We start from the raw sequence: 19,958 nt of genomic DNA, 5'->3' as shown, positions 1-19,958 counted from the left end.
TATTAGTTAATTTATCATAGCTAATTATAGCGAAAAAACAAAGAAAACAACAAAAAGCGTCGATATAGCGCGGATACTGGAGTAGCGACGGGAACAGGGTGACGTCACATCCACCGGAAGTCGTCACAGCATAGTAAAAATTATCAAGAATTCGAGGGAAAACGCCGGATTTGTGTGAAATTAGATTGAAAACTGTGTAATTAAGCGTAATTAGTACTTAAGATCACCGACAGATCTATAATTTGGGTAAAAATTGCTGAAAAACGAGGAAAAGTGGATGGTGATGTCACATCAGACGAAAGGGCGTCGAAGCAGCGTGATCCGCCGCCAAGCAACAACTGCCGACGCGCTGCGCATGCACAGCGTGACGTCACCGCTTCCCCTCACCACGGTCTTCTCTGTCGTGAAATGAATTCAAGCGCGGGAAATTCATATCAGTGCAACGCGTTGCAAACGGCTTCCGCCTTCCCGTACTTAAGAGATATCTAAGAAGTGCCTCCAACGAATCTTTATGATGACGTCACTTGAGATTCTAGCCTAGCACCACCTTTTTTTTTTCTTGAAGCAGGTGAAGTAGATTGAGAAAAGAAGCTTTATTGCTTAACTGACACGAGGGTTAGCGCTCCCACAGGCTGGGGCGCCATTACATGAAACGATCAAGGATTATTGAGAGAGAGTGGACTTGGAAGGCTGAGCATAATTCATGCGCCGTGCACATTTCTCTAAACATTTTTATGGTGCTCACCTTTGCTGTTATTTATTTCGGCCATTATCATTTCATCCCTCGCAATATCTTTCAAAAATTGCCAGCGCCTACAATCGGGCGGTTCTGCTGGGAGAAATCGCTCTATCGATTTCATTTTCGTCAATAAATAATCTTCCCTTAACAGTTGCACATTACGAGGAAAACTAATGCGACCACTTTCAGTCACTCATACATTTAAACGAACCGACGTTTTGTACCGCTCCGCTAACATCCCGAAGTTCTGCACATCAGGGACAAGGGAAAATGGAAAAGGAACAGCAACACTCAAAGCTCAAGCGGCAGGCGCCTCCGAACAACGGCCCGCGTCGGGGCTTGATTTGTTTCTGATTGCACCCTGTGCACCTGTTAAACCCTTAGGGCAATTTAAAAATGTGCACAGTGCTTTCGCACTGCGCTCCTTCTAATCGAAACTGGGCTACTTTGTTGAACAGCGGGTTACAGACGATAATCCATATGTACACGAATTACGCGTGATCTGCAGTGTTTGAACCGCATGCATGATGCGGAGTCATGGAAAACTATGTTAAGCGGGTGCCAGCTAATGTGAGGCGCAATTCGCAGAGTAACATCTCACGTGAAAACATCATCGAAACAGCAAAATCATGCGAGAAGATCTATCGGTGTCTGAAAAGTGCTCAGAGTGCTTGACTGCAGCTTTACTAGCATTGCTATCATTGTTGTTCTTGCTATCCTTGTTCTCGGGACTAACTATGACTAATATGGTTTTTATTGTTATAAGTGGGCCACCATCAAGACCAATTTGCGATCTTTCGGCGCTCGTGCGCTGCCGAAATGGACCCGTTCTTTCGTGGCACCTTTCCATATAGCTGACGCCGGAACTAGATTTTACCCTCGTTGACTTGGCACACAGTTCAGGCTGAACCAATGAAAGAGTAAAGAAAGAGTAAACGTAGTAGCGAAGTCGTCAACGGAAGCAAGGCATTAACCTTGCATACCACACATGACTATAGCGCCGAGTGCGAGTAGTATATTGGCAGAAGAGTTGAAATCTGGGTTAGTTGGTACATTATACTTAAGAAAAACCAGCCAAAAAGACGGGGACAAAGGAGAGACGAGGCACACACAACGACCAGTCGTTGTGTGTGCCTCGTCTCTCCTTTGTCCCCGTCTTTTTGGCTGGTTTTTCTTAAGTATATTGGCAGTGCGTTTTTACAGCATTGACGCCTAATTGTCCTTGGACTCTGCTGCAATTTAACGCGCCCTTAATGAGCTGGCATTTCCTTTTGCAGTTCAGAAGAAGCCAGTGCATTTGAGCGCACGATCAGTCACTCAGACCTAAAGACCGCACTTGCAGTGAATGTAATACAGGAGGGTATTCCTTCTGATGTGAGTACACAATGAACCTGGAAGCCTGTATTACGGCTCCAAGAGTTCAAATAAGCATAGAATGGCTGCAATTTAAGTGGAGACCAACATTTTTTTCCTCACCCAACTAATGTGCACTTCTTCATTGTTATCATCTTTTTCAATGCGAGCTCCGAGAGTTATCCGCCTTCCGAATCCACTTTCATCGGTTCCTTCGAGCGAACCGAGAGCTGGACGCTTCGTCACTGTTTATGATTTTCTTAATACTATGGCGAGCGACGACCTGTTCTTGTTCAGGTTGAACCCCATGTATATTTGACCAGTGATGTCAACTGCCGTATTTCGTAGCAGTACATCTCATTCGTCGTTACTATGTAGCAAAAGCTCATTAAATTGCAGACCTCGTTCGTTGGTATTAAACATCTTCGTTCTGACTGCTTTTTTTTCAACCATATTTCAGTCCAGTCATGTGTCACCGGCCAGCGTTTCTGCCAAAGATCATGATGCATTTGTTCACAAAGTAAACTCTTTCACAAAACACTGATGTCTCGCTTGCGTTCTAATGTATTCGCGAAGCAAGTTTCGCTGGCTCATAAGTTTTTATATTATTCATAACATGTTTAAATGTTTTACTTATGTTCATTGCATCATGTAATCCAGGGTTTGACGGAATCCCGTCTGGTCAGGTAGTGGCATAGTAGAATGTAAACTTGGGTCACTGACCACGTCAAAAAGGGGTGTTGACGTTTCGGAACCGCTACGGGTTCCTTGTTCACAATGAAACTTCAATGAAGATTCTTTGTGAACAAGAAACCGGTAGCGGTTCCGAAACGTCAACTAACCCCCCTTTTTGATGTGGTCAGTGACCGAAGTTTACATTCTTCATGGCATTATATCTGCGTTACGTTCTTCGACCCCCTCTCTCACCAATACAACACCCACAACGGTGTTTAAGGAATGTTGGCGAAAGATCTGTATAAAAATTCGGAGGGCAAACAAACAGATGTTTGACGTATGTGCACATTCGGTGGACATTTTAGCTGTTTCAGCAGAAAACCTTTTGTTGGAAGAAAAAACTTGATCGTACAATGCACTTGACCGGTTCAAAAGGGAAAATGAAAAGTTCTCCTTGCTATGCTGCCCGAAGTTTAATGTCAACTTCTTATATATAAATCCTCGAGGCGTCGTAGAGCGCGTGGCAAAACAAGCTTACAGTTAACGAAATGTTTCGACAGTGCTTTCTATGACGTTTCTATGACCTCCATAACGTTAAAGAGGTCGTTAACTCGTTAAGGTTAACTTTAGCCTCAACATTTTTACTGCGGCAGACCAGTTTCACCTTTTCTGCACCATAATGGCAACATATCCGTGTTTAGCTTTTTGGAAAGCTTTAACGTTGGCATATGGAAATGAACGTGGGTGGCTTCGAAGGGATGTACAGGCAAGAGCTACACGTAGCGAAGCATTCAAATCGCTCTGAAGAAACAAAGGTCTGTTCCGTCTGCGTCAAATTTGAAACTGCATTAAGTAAGTCATGCGTCCAGAAAAACAAGTCCTCAGCAAAACGAAACAAAACAATATATACACTTCTGATTTATGGCTCGAGAACAATCAGTGCCTTAATTGAAACCTACTTACTGTACTTAATAACGCTTAGACTTGTACGTACTGCAGGGTAGCCAACCGGAACACCGGTCTGATTAACATTCCTGCTTTTCATTTTCCTCTGTTTTCCCTCTCTCTCTCTCTTGTGCCGCCAACATCGTGCGCATAAAAAAAAAGCTCCCTTTCATTTGCAGCCCGTTTAATTCGGTAAAAATTTGCTCCCTTTGGAATTATAATGAATTAGGGCAAACTGTACATGCTTCGTTATCGTTTTTAATGTAAGGATGAAGGAAGCCCCATGGGGTTGGTATGCGATTCCACCCACATATGGCTTAGAAAAAGGATGAGGCTGAACGGGCAGTAATTCTCCAAACATATCTGTCAAAGCTGGAATGGATGACCGGTTCTTCGAGATATGCGTGTAAGCAGTATTCAGTACGGGTTAGCGAACTGCGGAAGAATTCACGAAAAAGGTAGGGCAGCGATAAGAAAGGAAAGAAAAAGTTCCATCGGCGTTTAGTGTTAACGCACGAGTATCGAACGCGCCGCCGTTTACAGCGATTCCATTTTGATCAACGATCGTCGCATTGATATTTTTTATACAATTTTTTTAACGCCTTGTGCAGAGTTTTGTATTTAATTAGCAATTTGTCTCTTCACTTCAGTCGCTCCCCACTGGATCGACAGCAGCTGGTGCCATTTTTGGGCTGTCCGACTTTGAGCAGTTCTATATGCTCTCAAGTCAAATCTCTCACTTTATTCTTGTTCGCAGTGAAAGTGTCGACAAGTTTGGAAAAAGTCGTCAGTCGAAGATATCGAAAGAGATACTAGTGGCGCACAGCGACTGACGACTGTCATGCTGCACTCCAGATATTTTGACACCCTCTCTTTATGCGAGCTTTCAAACAGACAGGTTTCAGTACATTTCAACTTCTCGTGTTGTTTCAGCCTGAATTTTCCAAATGGACTACATCATCATCATCATGATCAGCCTGACTACGCGCACTCAAAGAACACTATTTAAATGTCGAGAATGACGTGTGCACCGTAACAGGACTAACAAGTTCCGCATTCCTAACATCCGTGCAACTAAATTTTCCCCAAGAAGATAAGCAGTTAGACGTCGACCACCCACTCCGCTAGTGAAAAAAAAAAAACACTCATTTCCGGGAAAATGTACTGGCGCAAATCTTTCGCACGTAGGGAGTAATGAGCAGGGGAGAAGCAACGGTGCCGGATATATCTCCCGCCTTATGTGTGCGCTCGCGCTCGGAAGCGGCCTAGGCGACGCGCTCAAATGAACTGCATAGTGATGCCCCGAGCAAATGTGACGTCATTTGGTGCAGTAATCCGCTGTTTGAAACATTTCAAGGTGCCTGTAACGTTATGAGTCGATTCGGACGTCACGCGTTCGCTCAGTCTTCACTGCGCTACGCGACCTGTCCTGAAAGCCGCCTTCGACCGGAACCAGCGGTCGTCGACGGCTGACATTTCAAACGTCAGCCGTAGAAAGTCGCGGAAACGTCTGCACGAAGCCGTCAGCCTTTAGACGTCAGCAGAAGAAATGCGGGGCGTATAGAAGGGCGCTCAGAGACTGATGCAAGGAGATTAGCGCTCGGCGAGACGAAGGTTCGGCGCTGACGACACTGACGACGCAGGGCAGTTAATCGCTATCATGGGCTCCCACTGTCTGAATTACGTCTATTCTCGCTTTTCCACTATGGCTGTTGGTAGCGCTGAATGTAAGCTTACGAATTCAACGTCAGAACGGGGGAAGATTTAGAGAGAACATTTTTAGGCAGTGAGAGACGTGCTTTCCACGAAGAAGCTCCGCCAGGGTGAGGAAACTCCAGGTAATTTCGGTTTGAAATATTTCAGCACACCCTGGTGACCGAAGGAGAACTGATGGCTAAAAATGAACAATTCCTCTGCATGCAAGCAGTGCGATATATCATTTCTGTACATAACCATGTAGAATAAATACCATGAAAGAAAAAAAACAGCAGAGGTGCCCGAAATGTCTGAGGTACCGGGGAACTATGTTGCTCTGTTTTCCCAGGCAGTGGTTCGAATCCCACTCGTGTATGAATTTTTTTTTTTCTGCGCGGTGCCGATACCACGAGAGCGATATCACACTTCAGTTGGCTTTCCCCCGGTCGCTATGGGAAGAATTGGCGCCGGCGTTTAATAAGCTGGGCAATGGTGCCTATACAAGTTTCGTACCCTTCGCTCCGCATATTCGTCCACTGCCCAGAATTTTTTGTTGCCAGGACCCACAGCGCCGGCCATCATCGATCGTTGCTTTACATCATTTATGCAGCGAACTTGTTCCCTTTCCCTCGGTGTCATAATTTTACACCCCGAGACAGCATTCAACGCCTTGAAAAAAAAAAAAAAATGGGCCTACGCTGAGGCAGCGAACGAATACCGAGCGTTAACGCACCTAACATACGTCGCCGGTTCGAATCCCTGCCGCGAGCTAGACTCTAACTTATCAAGTAAGTATATGCTGCACAACACTGAATCGTATGGCACCATACGGAACATTCTGCGGCAAACGATTGGCCCCGAATTTTACACGTATGTTGGTTTCAGGTGACCCGACTTTGACGCCTGTCAGACAGAGGTACACAGGGCGTTTCACCTAAGATTTTGCACAATTTTTGCTGGCAATGCTGCCAGAGCATTGCCAGCAGTGCAGTTCATCAGAATGCAGCTAAGGCTTGCTAACTGGAAGGCTGGTTAACCAATATTGAATAATTAACTTTTTAACTATTACGGTTAGGCTCCTCAATTATTTAGAGACGTGTAGCGCAAAGTAAGTAATGACCATATCAGTTTCTCGAATTCAGAAAACGAGGTTACCCTCGGCGCTGTGGACCAACAAATTTCAGCTATTTCAACAAGTTAGGTGCACTGGAGAGGTTGCTTTGCCTGCAAGCTTCTCGAAAGCACACGTATTTTGGTAAGATGTAGCCAAAATCTTTTGGGCCACAGCACGGAGGGTAACTGCGTTTCCGAAAATCTGAAAACTGATATGTATATTACTTACGGTGGACTACACGCCTCTCGATAATTAAGGAGCCTAACAGTAATAGTTTAAAAGTTCACTGTTCAATATTGGCTAACCAACCTACTATTAGCACTTCTAATCTGTATTGCGATGTACTACACGGCTGACAATGCTATGCCAAAAAAGAAAGCGCCCTTCTAACTCAAAAAGCCTATTTAAAAAAATATGTGCTAAGTCTTAGGTGGAACGCCCTGTGTATGCTAGACCGACATAGTTTCGTTTAGAGTTGTGGTGCTCGGGCATTATGCTGCCGCCTGTTGTTATTTTGTTGCATTATATGACCACCTCGGTTACCATGACAACCACTGGATTTCTATTTGCGTTATAACGCATAATGCGGGAACCCGAAACACGAGAAGTAGAGCTTAACGCTCTAAAAATAACAAGAAAATTAGCATAGCCTGCTGGCTTTCGCAGCCTCTTGCACGGAAGGACAGGATGCATCGTTTCCCAAGAGGCAGACGAAGAGGATCGAGCACTATTACGCAACGTGGCTCCTGTCACACTGTCTTTCGTGTTGCGCGACGCCGCGTGGTGAGAGCCGGGTGATCAGCTTAGCCGCCACCTGCTCGGCTGGGCCCATCGATCACGCGGGCGAGTGGTGCGCTGAGTGGTGCAAACACTTCCTCGAAAGGCGTGACGTCACACAGACGAGACGCTACGTGGGCACTGTTCTTTTTCACACGCGCCGTCCTTGATCTCACCACGTGTCCACTCAGCTCAGGCGTTAAGAAAAATAAATGAACAGAGAATTTAGCGCCGTGGCCGATGTCTTCCCAGCGTTAGACCCCAGTTCGCATTGTCGTAATAGTTAGGAAGTCAACACATTCTGCTGAGTCTTGAATGGCAAAGCTGCATAACGCATAAATGTTGGCTACTTACGATTACTGAACGTGCATTAAATTTCACCGCTCTTGCGTTTTAGAGCGCAGCTCTCTGGCGCCCGTTTCTGCGTTTCGCGGCGTCGCCGTTGTCCGTCACCGTTGTCCGTTATAACCAGCAGTGGACACCTTAGTCGCGCTTTAAGCAGCGAAACCAATGGAACGGGAGCTTAGAGAGCAGACGGCAAAATTGGTAAATCGGTATTTGAGGAAAGAAAATGGCGCACTATCTGTCTCACACATCTCGGAGGACACCTGAACAAGAGGGAGGGCGCATAACTGCCCTCTTGGATCAGTGGACACCTCAATCGTGCTTTAAGCTACGTGGCGGTAGTGACAGGTGTTGTGCCAGAACGTAGTGCCAGAAACGCGGCGCTGAAGCCATAGACCGTCGGCGTTCGTTGTGTTCATTGGCGCTGGCTTTGATAACGTTTTACACTGCGATCATATTAAGGGGAAAAAAAGCGCATAACTGGCTCCCTGGGGCAGTGCACGCCTGAATCGCGCTTCTTATAGGTACGTGGGGCGATGAGAGAGAGATGTGGGCTGCATGCGTTAACGCTGACAACGGTGAGCGAACTCTCGCGATCTACCATTAACTGGCACCAGCGAGGGCGGCAGGGTGGGTGGGGACTTTAATGTAGAAATAGAGACAAAGAAACAGGAATTCCTTACCGCTCATGCGGGAGAACATTCCGTTCCTCTCGCTCGCAACGCTTCCCACGGCTGTGACAATCTCGCGAAATACTTGCATAGACCTCTTTGAGAACCAGGCATTGGTATAACAAGTCGAGCACATATCCATCTATTCACCAACCTCAAAGCTTCCTTCATGACAATCAAGAACTGTTAGTGCAGTGTTTCTTGAGGAAGGAATATGTGTGAATAAGTTTTCTGTAATTGTACATACATGTCTTGCTCGAATTCTTTGCCTCAATCCATAGAAAAGCTGAAACAGCTGATGTGCTGCGCTCAAATTTCCAATCGTCGCAGTTTTTTGCGTACCGGCTCTGTGGAGAAGCGGCCGCGAGATGGGTAGTGGTTAGGGGGTGGCTGAGAGAGAGAAAAACTTTATCATGGCAAGTGTGTTTAGACCCCCCTTGGGTCCCTGGACCACCGCACGGTCCCACTCTACGTCGTAACGTTCATGCGGTGTTTGTCCATGACGTCGGCACCCCGAAGCACCGCAGCAAGCTGCGATGGCGGGTCCGGAGACGAGAGCACGACCTCCCAGTCCTCCCAACTTGATAACGCGGGCTGTCCCTGCGGGGGAGGATCAGCAGGGCAGCCGAAAAGGATGTGGGAGAGTGTGGCGTGAGGGTCGCCGCACAGGGTGCATGCAGGGGAGGTGCCACAGTAGAGAGATAGCAGCTGAGGGGATGAGAGAGAGCGGGTCTGGAGGGGTGTGGAGGAGGGTAAGTCCGACGGTCCAAGCGGGGCATTTGCGTGAGCTCTGCAAAGGTGTGCGCCCGCTCTCTCGAGAAACCTGGACCGAGGCCGTCCTGAGCCCGGCAAATCAAACCTCGGGCCAATTTATCGGCAGCCTCGTTTCCTGGATTCCCAGAGTGAGCCGGCACCCACTGGAGCTCTACCCTGCGTGGTAAGTTTTTGGAGGGGGTGTTCAACAACTTCCAAGCAGGGGCGTGAATCCTGCCTCTCGCGAAGTTGAACAGAGCCGTTTTGGAGTCGCTAAAGATGTAGTTTGCATTGGAATGTACAAGGGCTAGGGCGATGGCGGTTTCCTCTGCCTCCTCAGACGTACAGCCCGAGGGAAGGCGGTGTGTGAGGGGCTGTGCTAGGGCTGGATTGTAACCAACTGCTACAGCTTCATGAGTTGTGCACGCGGCGTCTACCCAAATGGCGTCCTGGGCTTGTCCGTAATACTTGTGTAGGGCCGTAGCGCGAGCCATGCGGCGAGGGATGTGGTACTGGGGATGAATGTTCCGGGGAAGGGGTTTCACAACGAGGGGGGTAGAATGTGTCGAGGAATGGCTATAAGGGATGTCTGATTAGCGGGAATGTTGATGCGAAGGGAAGCGAGGATATGCCTGCCAGTTGCGCTCGCGGCAAGTCTTAGATACTGTGTCTGAAGGGGGTGGCTGAAGGCATACATTCTCCTACGTTATGGCCAAGCTGCAGAACGCCACAGCTCACTGTACAGACAGGCAGAACACTATGTGCGTCATTAATACGTTCTTGCCCGTTTGTACCTAAGGAACCGATAAGTAATTCAAGCGGTCCCCTCAAAACGCAAACCTTTACTCCTGCACCAATCTTTGCAGTATGCACTCGCAAGCTATGTAGAAAGAAAAAATGTATTCTTTGTGACCGTCTTTTGAGCTTCGCGTGTTATTCCAAGCTCTGGAATGAGGGCCAGGGTCAGTTCTGATATCAAGCGAATGGTGGCGCAACGGAAAAACACGCGTGACGTAACCCGATCTCTATTCTCCCAGCTTATCGCGGCGTGTTTTCATCCCCGACCCTTTTATATCTCGAGGGACGTCCCTGTCCTTCGCGTGAAACAAAGGCATGTTTTCTATAATCTTGTTCACGCCACTCGAGAACGGCCGCACGACTGATTGAAGTGGTCGTTCGTGCATGATTCTTACAGCGTCCTCGTCAGTTGAAAAGGTACTGCCACGCGGTCTACCACTGGCGCCACGTCCTATCCTCTCGCGGTGCGCAGATATCCCAATGCAGTGATAAAGGCTCCCCTGTTTCAATATCAGCCACATCGCTCACATCCCTGTTCTAAGGCACTCGGTTAGTTTTACTGGTCCCCGTGCGGAGCCACTTACGTGAAGGGGTGGTTTGCGTCGTAGCGAATCTGATAGATTTGGATTGGATTGCAAGATAGGAGCGTGCCCTTCGATGCGGGGTGGTAGCAATTGCCTCCGTGCTCGGCTTTTTATTTATTTTTGTTTAACTGTGTCGTAAATTGTTAATAAAATCGGTCATTTTATTTCAATATGGTTTCCTACACTTCTAACCTTGTGCCACCTCTCTGCTTTTCAGCCACCAAACTTCCAGTCACTTTTTGGTTACTTCTACCGCAGATTTATTTACATGACATGGCTGCCGAAGCACTACCTCGCGAAGAAAAAGTGAACAAAATATTGTTCGCTACTTTCTCACGCCGCTTAAGTCGGATACAACTGAAGAACGAAGCTGCATATGCCCTTCCAGGAACACCCCCCCCCCCCCCCCCCCCCCTCAGCAACGGCATCGAACAAGTTTTAGGACGTCGCGGTTAATCAGTGCTTATTTTCCTGTAAAGCTAGCGTAACAGGGGATTAATCACCGATTAATCTAACGTGGCAGGGTATTAACCATCTATTAACCAGGACGTCATGAAGATCGGTCGACGCCATTGGTTGGGGAGCGTGCTCGGAGGGGTATTTGCCGCTTCATTCTTGAGTTCTAGTCGACTATAGTTATATGGTGTTCTCCTGCTCCCAATGCTCTCATGGAGTAGCCATAATTGGTCTATGGCCTATGGGCGTTTAACGTCCCAAAGCGACTCGGGCTATGAGGTACGCCGTAGTGGAGGACTCCGCGTGATTTCGACTACCCGGATTTCTTTGACGGGGCACTGACATCGTACAGAACACAGGCCTCTAGCATTTCGCCTCGCCGAAATGCTAACGGTGCGGCCGGGATCGAACCCGCGTCTTTCGGGTCAGCAGCCGAGTGCCATAACCACTGAGCCACCGCGGCGGCTCGCGGAGAACAGAGAAAAACATTGAAGGGAAATGCGCACGTGAGAACAGCCATTTCACGTTCGGGTCCCCGTCTACACTCTCTGCTTGTACGACGAGAATCGATCGACCCCCTGGATCCCTATAATTTTGGCCACAAGCCGCGATCGCCGAAAGGACATATTTGCTTGAGTGAGTGCAGAGAAAGAAAGATAGGTTCAGCACTGCGGGCCAGACAAAAGCGAGCTCCAAACAATGAAATTGATCTTATTCGCCATATCGAAAAAAAAAAACCGTGTTACTGTGCAGGTTTGAGCATATGCGGTGTCGATCAAAATATTTTGTGACCAGCGAGAAGAGGTAATAAAACAATCCCTGAGAAAAGGTATTCGTATAACAGCGCCCTATTACGCTTCACCCTCGTTGAACTGGTGAAAAAATTCGAAATCAACAAAAGTGGTATAATGTACATGCTTTGTATGGTAGGCAGTACTCCACCTAAGAAATGGAACTAAACAAATTATTGTGGATATCCATTCTCAGCTTCATCCTCAGTACTCGCTTCGTTTTTTTACTGCCTCACTTCCATTCTCTTTCCGCTACACGAAGTTATCTTTGAAGGGCGGAGCTCTCCTTGATGATGTCAGAGCAATTAGTGAACGAAGTCGAGCCTTCGGTTGCACCCCGAACCGTCGACAAAAGTCGCATCCGCATCTGCCTGAATTTTGCAAGAGCCTGCGACTCCGCATGCCAGCTATTTAAGGAAAGACTAAGTGTGCGAACTTGCGGGTTCGGAACTTCATTAAAAATTGGGCAAGTGGAAGTGTGGTCACTGAACGGTCTTCGTATTTCCTTTCTTTATCGCCACCTCCCCGAGCGATGCCCTGCGAGCTAATGTAGGGTAACGGGTGAATGATTGAGAGAGGTAGAGGGAAAAATAGAACATAATAAACGTGCAGAAAGAACGAAGCGAATAAATTGGGCAAAAAAAAAAAACAAACTCACAGGAGTGTTACGAGTCATTAACCCGATGGTTCGTAATGCGTTTATTATGGTTTGGGGGCCGGCTGGAATATAGAAAGGCGGGTGGGGAGGGGGGGGGGGGGGGGCGCGAAGGGCTATAACTCTCTTTCGAGGTCAACGCAGTGACACTTAGCTGGCGAAGGGTAATGATAGGATAGGCTTAGAGACAATGTGAGCTTACAAGGAAGGCGAAGTTACTTTAGAGGGAAAGGGAGAAAGGGGAGAATTTCAGAGGAAAGAAAAAAAACGAGGTTTGGCTCTCTTCGCTTTTTTTTTTAGGGGTGTGGGCAGGGTAGGTTTTGTCTTTATGCGTGGTGACGGCTCCTGCCGAGGGTTCTCGGGGAGGGGGGTCTCTTGATCTGCGAATGAGTTACGTCGCAAAACGGAGGCAACAGCTAATAACAGCTAACGCTTTAATAGCAAGCATAAGTACAGAGAATTGATTCCGCTCTAAAACGAACTCCAGATTTAGAGACAATGCGTGCTGCTCTCTTCTGGTGGCTCCCACCGTAGCGTTGCTGCCACTTTCTCGATTAAATGCAAGCAGCCACGCTGACGAGCACATATAGATGATTACGATGATGAGAACTTCATTTTAAGAGCGCCATGGCAGGTTCACCAAAAAGTGCCATGGCTGACGTGTTTTGCTACGAACGACGTTGAGTCAGAGATCCATTTCCTCAAGCATTTCATCGCGCAGGAGCCGAACACCACACGAACGGGGGGAATGCTTCTGACAGGTGTAAAACCGCTGGGTACCCGGCGGCAACGAGAATCGAACCCCGTTCCTTCCGCATACAATGCGCATCACCAAACCCCTAGTTTAACACTATAGAGCGAACATAAACGGATGTTGTTCTTTGAGGAAAACTAGCTCGCACATAAAAGCTGCTTTCTGGCGCTTGTCAGAACTTCCTGCTTTAATGTGTACCAACTTCTTTTGTGGATTTGCCTGGAGTTCCCTCATTACTCCTTATGGCTTATGCTGTTCACGCCTATTAAATTAAAAAGCACACCCCTACTCGTCGTTTTTCGAGTACGTGGAGCTCGGGAAGCGCGTTCTAGATCTTTTTCATATGCTGACACCTGTGTTATTCAGGCTTCCAGAACCTTTTCACGGCGTCATATTTGATTCAAAGAACGGATAAAGTGCAATGATTTGGCAAAATAGAATAGTCTCGAAGTAATGAGTTTGGCAGCACGGTAAACAATGACATTCAGGGATAAGAAACCTGATGAAAATTGTAATTAGAAGATGGTAACGTGCATACCAGAAGACTGCATTGAATTTTGACAAGCGTCAAAATTTGCTTGCGGTCGCTGTTTCTCTCGATCCCTAAAGAAGGCAGCGTTTATCGACTGCGGGGGCGACAGTAATGTGCCTCATCTTTCGTTATAACATTGGTGCGGCCATGGCTGTTCGCAATAATCGAGCGTTATAATTGCGGCCGCTTTAAATGGGTGTGACTGCGTATATATATATATATATATATATCTCGAAGCCTTCCTCGGCTGCTGATAACGCAAGTAGAAAGTTGTAGTACGCTCTTTGGAGAAACATTTTTTGCGTCGAAGTTTAGACCACAAGCTGGCCTGCATATATATGTATGTGTGTGTGTGTGTGTGTGTGTGTGTGTGCGTGTGTGTGTGTGTGTGTGTGTGTGTGTGTGTGTGTGTGTGTGTGTGTGTGTGTGTGTGTGTGTGTGTGAGTGCATAAGAGTTAGCAAGGCGGCTAATTAAAAATAGTAAGTTCAGAGGTAACATTGAAAAACTTGACCTATTAATATTCTGGCCGGTGCTAGCTTTTCTGAAGAAATATTTTATATGTGTAGGAAAGTTGGCCTCTTCAAGAAACATTTATTAAATTTGCGTTTTGCCCAGACGCTGGCATTTATCAGGACTGCAGGCGCAGACATTGCGCACGGATTTAAATTCTGAGGAGAGAAAAGAACAAAAAGGTAAACGAATATATATAGTAGCTTCCTCGCAACTGACGTATATATACATACGCACTCACCGCTAACAATATTATGCCGAAAAAGCAGTCTTTTAACTCAAAAAGCCTGTTTTGGAAAATTGCAGAGCATTTTAGGTGAAACAGGGTACACTTACAAAGTAGACTGACACACGCTTTGGACTGGCTGGGGAACAGTATTCAGCGGCCTGGACCCCATGCGTAGCGTAAATAAATCTTTGTTATGATTTCAAGCGTGTGCTAGCCTGTCTCTTTCTGTCTATATATATATATATATATATATATATATATATATATATATATATATATATAAAACAGAAGCCAATAAATCGCAGATTGTATATATATACAATCTTGAAGGAAAACAGACGTGATGAAAAAAACACTGCACTGTTCTTGACGTTTAGGCCCGGAACCGGCCTTTTTTGGAGAATATATGCCTACATATGTATAAACGCAGCAATAGAAGGTTTGTAAACCCGTCCCGTGGGCAGCTTTTTTCTACAACCCCTGCATGTGGATTGTAAGATGGGGAAATAAATTGCTTTGGTGTGAGGTCGGCGGGTCTGTGTATAAGAACTTTCCTTAGACTAAGCTCTTAGATGCTATGACAGACCTTTTCTCTTCACAAGCTGTTTCGCTCAGGAGTCCTTTAAAGTTTTTCACGTCTGCAGTCCGTGTTTTGCGGCATATGACAGCACAGTTCGTTCTCCCTTAGTGTATTCCAATACGTCACGGAACCGCTTAACTAAACTACCATTTGCGAGTCAAAAAAATCTGCTGGATTTAATTACATCTACTACTACATTGGTCGATGACCTGCGGACGCCACCTGCAGCGGCTTTCATCACAGATGGATGTCGAATTTGCCGTAAAATTTTTTTTCACATGTAGTGGGATCCTAACAATAACACCTCGCGAGTCGTGGCTAGCTGCTCACGCAGCTCTATTTGGCAACTACCCCACTAAGAAGCAATAACAATTTCTCGAATATGTTCCTACTTCCCAAGGACAGTACTTGAATGGAACAATACTTACTAGAAGTCAATTTAACACATATATATTCCTCATCACCAGTCGTTCGAAGATTGTGCCTTATTTACTGACTTTTGCCTTATCCCATTTTTATGCTAACACTGCGCTTTTACATTGTGTTTTTCCTTTTGTCCTTGATTTACTTTAGCTTGATTGTTCTCGGTAGCGTATATTTTCTGCTAAAATATATGTGTTACACAACTCCGAAATTATGGCGTCAGAAGTCACACCACATGTAAGCAAATAGGCAACCAGTAAGCTCTTGACAGCATACAACACGTTTGAAATGCATTGCTAATGTTTGTTTCCCGTACGCAGTAGTCGTTTCAAAGCCGCATCCAAACGACAAGGGGCCCGTTTCCCCGGATACTGCTTTCGTGAAAAGCGAGTGCGGCTACAGATCACTCTTTCATGTTACGAACTACACTACAGCAACACTACCAATACGTGTGAGACCTTCGCCGTGACAGATCACGCGCCGCACCGTAGATCATTCCTCTTGCCGCGCATACAACGCACGCATGTATTCATGTCTCTCCCGCTGAACACGTGCGATTCGCATTCGCGCGCGTAGCAGCGCAGAATCATTATCGGTCCACTCACGTGTCATCGTGGACGGCTCCGTAGTAGCAGCAGTCCTTGTCCAGGCGTTGCTCTCTGCCGACGCCGATAAACCTGGAGAGAGCTTCGACACCGCACGACCGCAAGCACCGAGACAGACGCGTCGTCTGCTACGGAACGGCGCGGGATCTGCGTGTCAAACGGCTCGCCCCGGATAAATCATAAAGGACGCAGCGCCATCTTTCGCCGTGCGGCGTAAGCGATATCGCGGTTTCCGCGGTCTCGAAGCTTGCGTTCCCGATTGTAGCGCGGTGAAGTACGAAGTACTCACTCGCGCAATTATATTCTAGCTAGCTACTCTTATTTGCAAAACGATATTTACGTGCGCGGGCAGCTTGCTTGCAATGTCAAAATAAGCGGCGATATCACGAGAATGTACTGCCGCATTAAGTAATTACACAGGATATTGAGAAGTCAGAAGTGTATTGGGGCATCGCAGAAAGGATTAAGGTGCGGCAACCGGTAAAACGGCGTCATCGTCATCATCATCGTCATCAGCCTGACTACACGCACTGCAGCGCAAAGGCCTCTCCCATATCTCTGCAATTAACCCTGTCCTCTTCCAGTTGCGCCCGCCCTATCCCCGCAAACCTCTTAATCTCATCCCCCCCCCTAGCGTAGCAGGAGCCGCCTCCTGCTACGCTTTCCTTCTCTTGGAATCCACTCCATTATATTTAAGGACCAGCAGTTATCTTCCTTTCGCATTACCTGCCCTGCCCAAGCGCATTTCTTCTTGATTTCAACTAAGATGTATTAACCCGCGTTTGTTCCCTCACCCACTCAGCCCGCTTCCGATCTCTTAACGTTACACCCATCATTTTTCTTTCCATATCTCGCTGCGTTGTCCTTAACTTAAGCTGAACGCTCTTTGTTTGCCTTCCCGTTTCTGCCTCATATACAGCTGTTGTATACTTTTCTCCTCAGGGATATTGGTAAACTGCCATTTATGATCTGAGAGAACCGGCCTGCCATATGCGCTCCACCGATTCTCATGCTATTTCCCTTTACAGCCCGCAAGACTGGTAGATTCATTTGCAGAGCCCAGTAGCGTTACGGCACGACAATCAGAAAGCAACTCCTTTCAAATGGCTTGGCTCAATGGTGAATGAATAAAAATTTGACTGTCACTTAAGCACCGCCTTCGAAGATATGGCGCGAAAGCGTAATGGGTACCGTCAGCGGTTCATTTCGCCCACGAAGACACGGACACTGCTTCCTATTTCACAATAACAATCAATATGTGAAATGCAACGCGACAAACATATATAAATCTCCGCTTTAATCGATTCGCGCTTAAAGGTACGAAGGTTCGATTCGCGGCTAATTACCCCAAATTTCATTTCACGCAATTCATTTACTTCATATACTTACATGTCCTAATGACGTTTAAATCATGTTACGACCTTCTAATACCAAAGGTTCTGATGTTTTAATCACGTAGCAAACTTTTCGACCAATCCGGATGTTTCGCTTGCAACTACAACTGCAACACCGACGCCGGATTTTCTGTTGAACGGTAACCTAAACGGTGTCGTGTTAATGCGAGAAAGGGAAAAATCATTGCCAGCACGGCAAAATAGCATAAGAGCCTGGGTTGTTCTAGAGGTTTCTCTGAAAGGACTGCATGTGTGGTACAAGTCTGAGGTTCCCCCTGATGATGTGGTAGCAAATACAACGCTTTGAAATGAACTATGCTCGTTTTGCGAACGATCGACAGCCCATTTTTAGTGAGATAAGAAAAGCTTCCCTTTACTCACTTTCAGTAAAAGCCATTTTTTGATGGGTAGGGCGCACATGTGCTGCAACGTCAACAAGCACTTGAAAAGTCAGTGTTCAGTTTCTGCGACAAACTGTTCGCGTCAAAAATACTTTCATTTCCAGCTTTCATGGAAAGGGACGAAAAATTCCGCAAATAGGACTCTCATCACGATAATCAAAGACACTCATAACAGCGTCGACAATGGATGTCATTGAATTATTACGGAGTTCAATTCCTTCATCGCCGACTTATGTTTACCTTGTATGTTTTGGAAGTTCTTGTGTTCTCGCCAGTAATTTTCCGTGAAACCACCTTTCAGGATGACTTCTTTCTGCCACCCACTGCAATATTCTCACACCGTGAGCGGGACAAAGAGTAAAACGCTTAATGATTTGTTCCTCGCAAAAAAATTGGCTGGGGCTTAGCTCGGTTAAGCCCAGATATCAGAAGCGAAAAGCTTCGGCGATGCCACGGCTTAGCTTAAGGTTTCCAAGGCGTAGTTGTGGCTTATCTTGCTGTTACACGGTTGCACTTGTAGATGTTCCATGGCTTATCCTCACAGTGAAACACTGAGTTCAGCCATACATCACACAAATCAACTTTATTCTGTTTCCACATTATCACGACGCTCAGCATCTCTTTGTCGACGTGTAGACAGGCGAGCCTCCCGCTCTTCCGGCGTTTCAGCAGCTTATGGAGCCCTACGTCTCGCATTTATTCGCTGATTCTCGGCCAATTTCCACGCCACTACTTCAGCATCGTCTTCCATGGCCGCCTGCGCTGCTCTTAGAGCGCTCCTACATAACACCGACAGAGTCACAGGAGCTCCGACCACAGCCGCGCATGCGCAGAAGCACGCGCAGCAGCTAAAGGTCAACCGGCAAGGCCGCGGCGACATGCGCCTCTCCTGTGACGTCACGCGGTTGTTGCAGAGTCGCGGCAGCGGCGGCGGCGGCTCCGACCGCCTGCGCCTCTCCTGTGACGTCACGCAGTTCGCGCATGCGCACTTATGGCTTTTTCTGACGACGGGGCCCACGCTAGCCTCGGTGTTGACTAGCATAGTGAAGCTTTTCGCTTCAATACTGCAGAGCGGAACAACTTGCCAATACACATTGTCATCGAAAAAAAATTGGCGTACGTTATTTAAAGGTTATTTGGGTCAAATTAGTATTTTTTAGCCAATTTCAAATTTCATCTGGTAGCATTATGTTTGTTGTGGCATTATGTTCTTGAAATGAGTAATGAGCTGGTTTAACTACTTCATTCATACTTTTTGTGTGAAATAATTATTTTTTATCGTTTTCTTTAGATGCGTTAGCATTGATTTAACGTGCTTCTACCATATTTTAACGCGACATCCTTAAAGTTCCCGTTCACCAGAAGATCCGGTGTCGGCGTTGTCAACGGCAGCGTTCGCGCTGGCGTTGTGAGCGAAAAATCACGGGCTTGACTCTGACAGGTGGTCCCCCAAAAACCAACCTAGGAGGCTGGTGGGCCAACCTAGGTCACGTGACCTTGCGGCCTCATCACAACCTGCCCACCGGATAGTGAACAGACTGCCCACCGTGACAGGTGGCAGTTGAATTAATGATTGGTCGCTCGGGAAGAGAAACTTTAGCTAATCAAGACCCACCGCTGGGAGCACCCGCCATCGCAGGGCAGTGGCTCATCGCTTAACCGCTGCACCACTGTGCCAGTAGTGGTATGAGGACTCCCAGGTATCTATGAATGTAGACAATAACCTTCTGCATATACGCCAATTAACCCATTGCGCTGTCGCGTCATATCCTTAAGGCGGAAGCTAAAGTGTCCCCTCCATTTCTTCATGTGAGTTTTTCATGGTTTCTTATAAAAACGTCTTCCGTTAAGTGAATGAGTCGTCCGCCCTCCCCATGTAGCTCAAGGGCACTTAGGGGTGTTGTGAAATTAAAAAAAAAAAGAACTACGGAGATGCTTCGGTCACCTTAAGAGTGGAATGCGATAGCATCATATATGACATTTGTTGCAGCTTCTGGGGCTATTTCTGTTTTGTGCTTGCGTCTGTTTCTTTGTAACTGTCGTTCCATCAACCTCCATATTCGAACGGCTAGCAGCAGTAGGAGGTATCCGCTATGCTGTGACAGTGCTGACGTTGGATATATCGCCCGGTAGGCAGGTCGTGATGACGTCACATGGTCACGTGACCTCTCTCACCTA

General features: G+C 46.9%; 1 protein-coding gene across 1 annotated transcript in view; it reads right to left on the bottom strand.

Annotated features, from left to right (window-relative positions):
- Positions 1-16,108, bottom strand: part of LOC149363283 (protein ABHD15-like) — a 172,724-nt gene extending 156,616 nt beyond the window's left edge. The window contains exon 1 of the mRNA XM_089573429.1: positions 15,986-16,108. The gene's annotated coding sequence lies outside the window, so the exon portion shown is untranslated. The remainder of the gene's footprint in view (positions 1-15,985) is intronic.
- Between the last annotated feature and the right edge of the window lie 3,850 nt (positions 16,109-19,958).

Source organism: Amblyomma mixtum, chromosome 2 (genome assembly GCF_055824585.1).
Source record: "Amblyomma mixtum isolate Tamu chromosome 2, ASM5582458v1, whole genome shotgun sequence".
In the NCBI taxonomy this organism is placed as follows: Eukaryota; Metazoa; Arthropoda; class Arachnida; order Ixodida; family Ixodidae; genus Amblyomma; species Amblyomma mixtum.
Note: the sequence above shows the minus strand (reverse complement) of the source record. Positions and strands in the feature narration are given on the sequence as shown.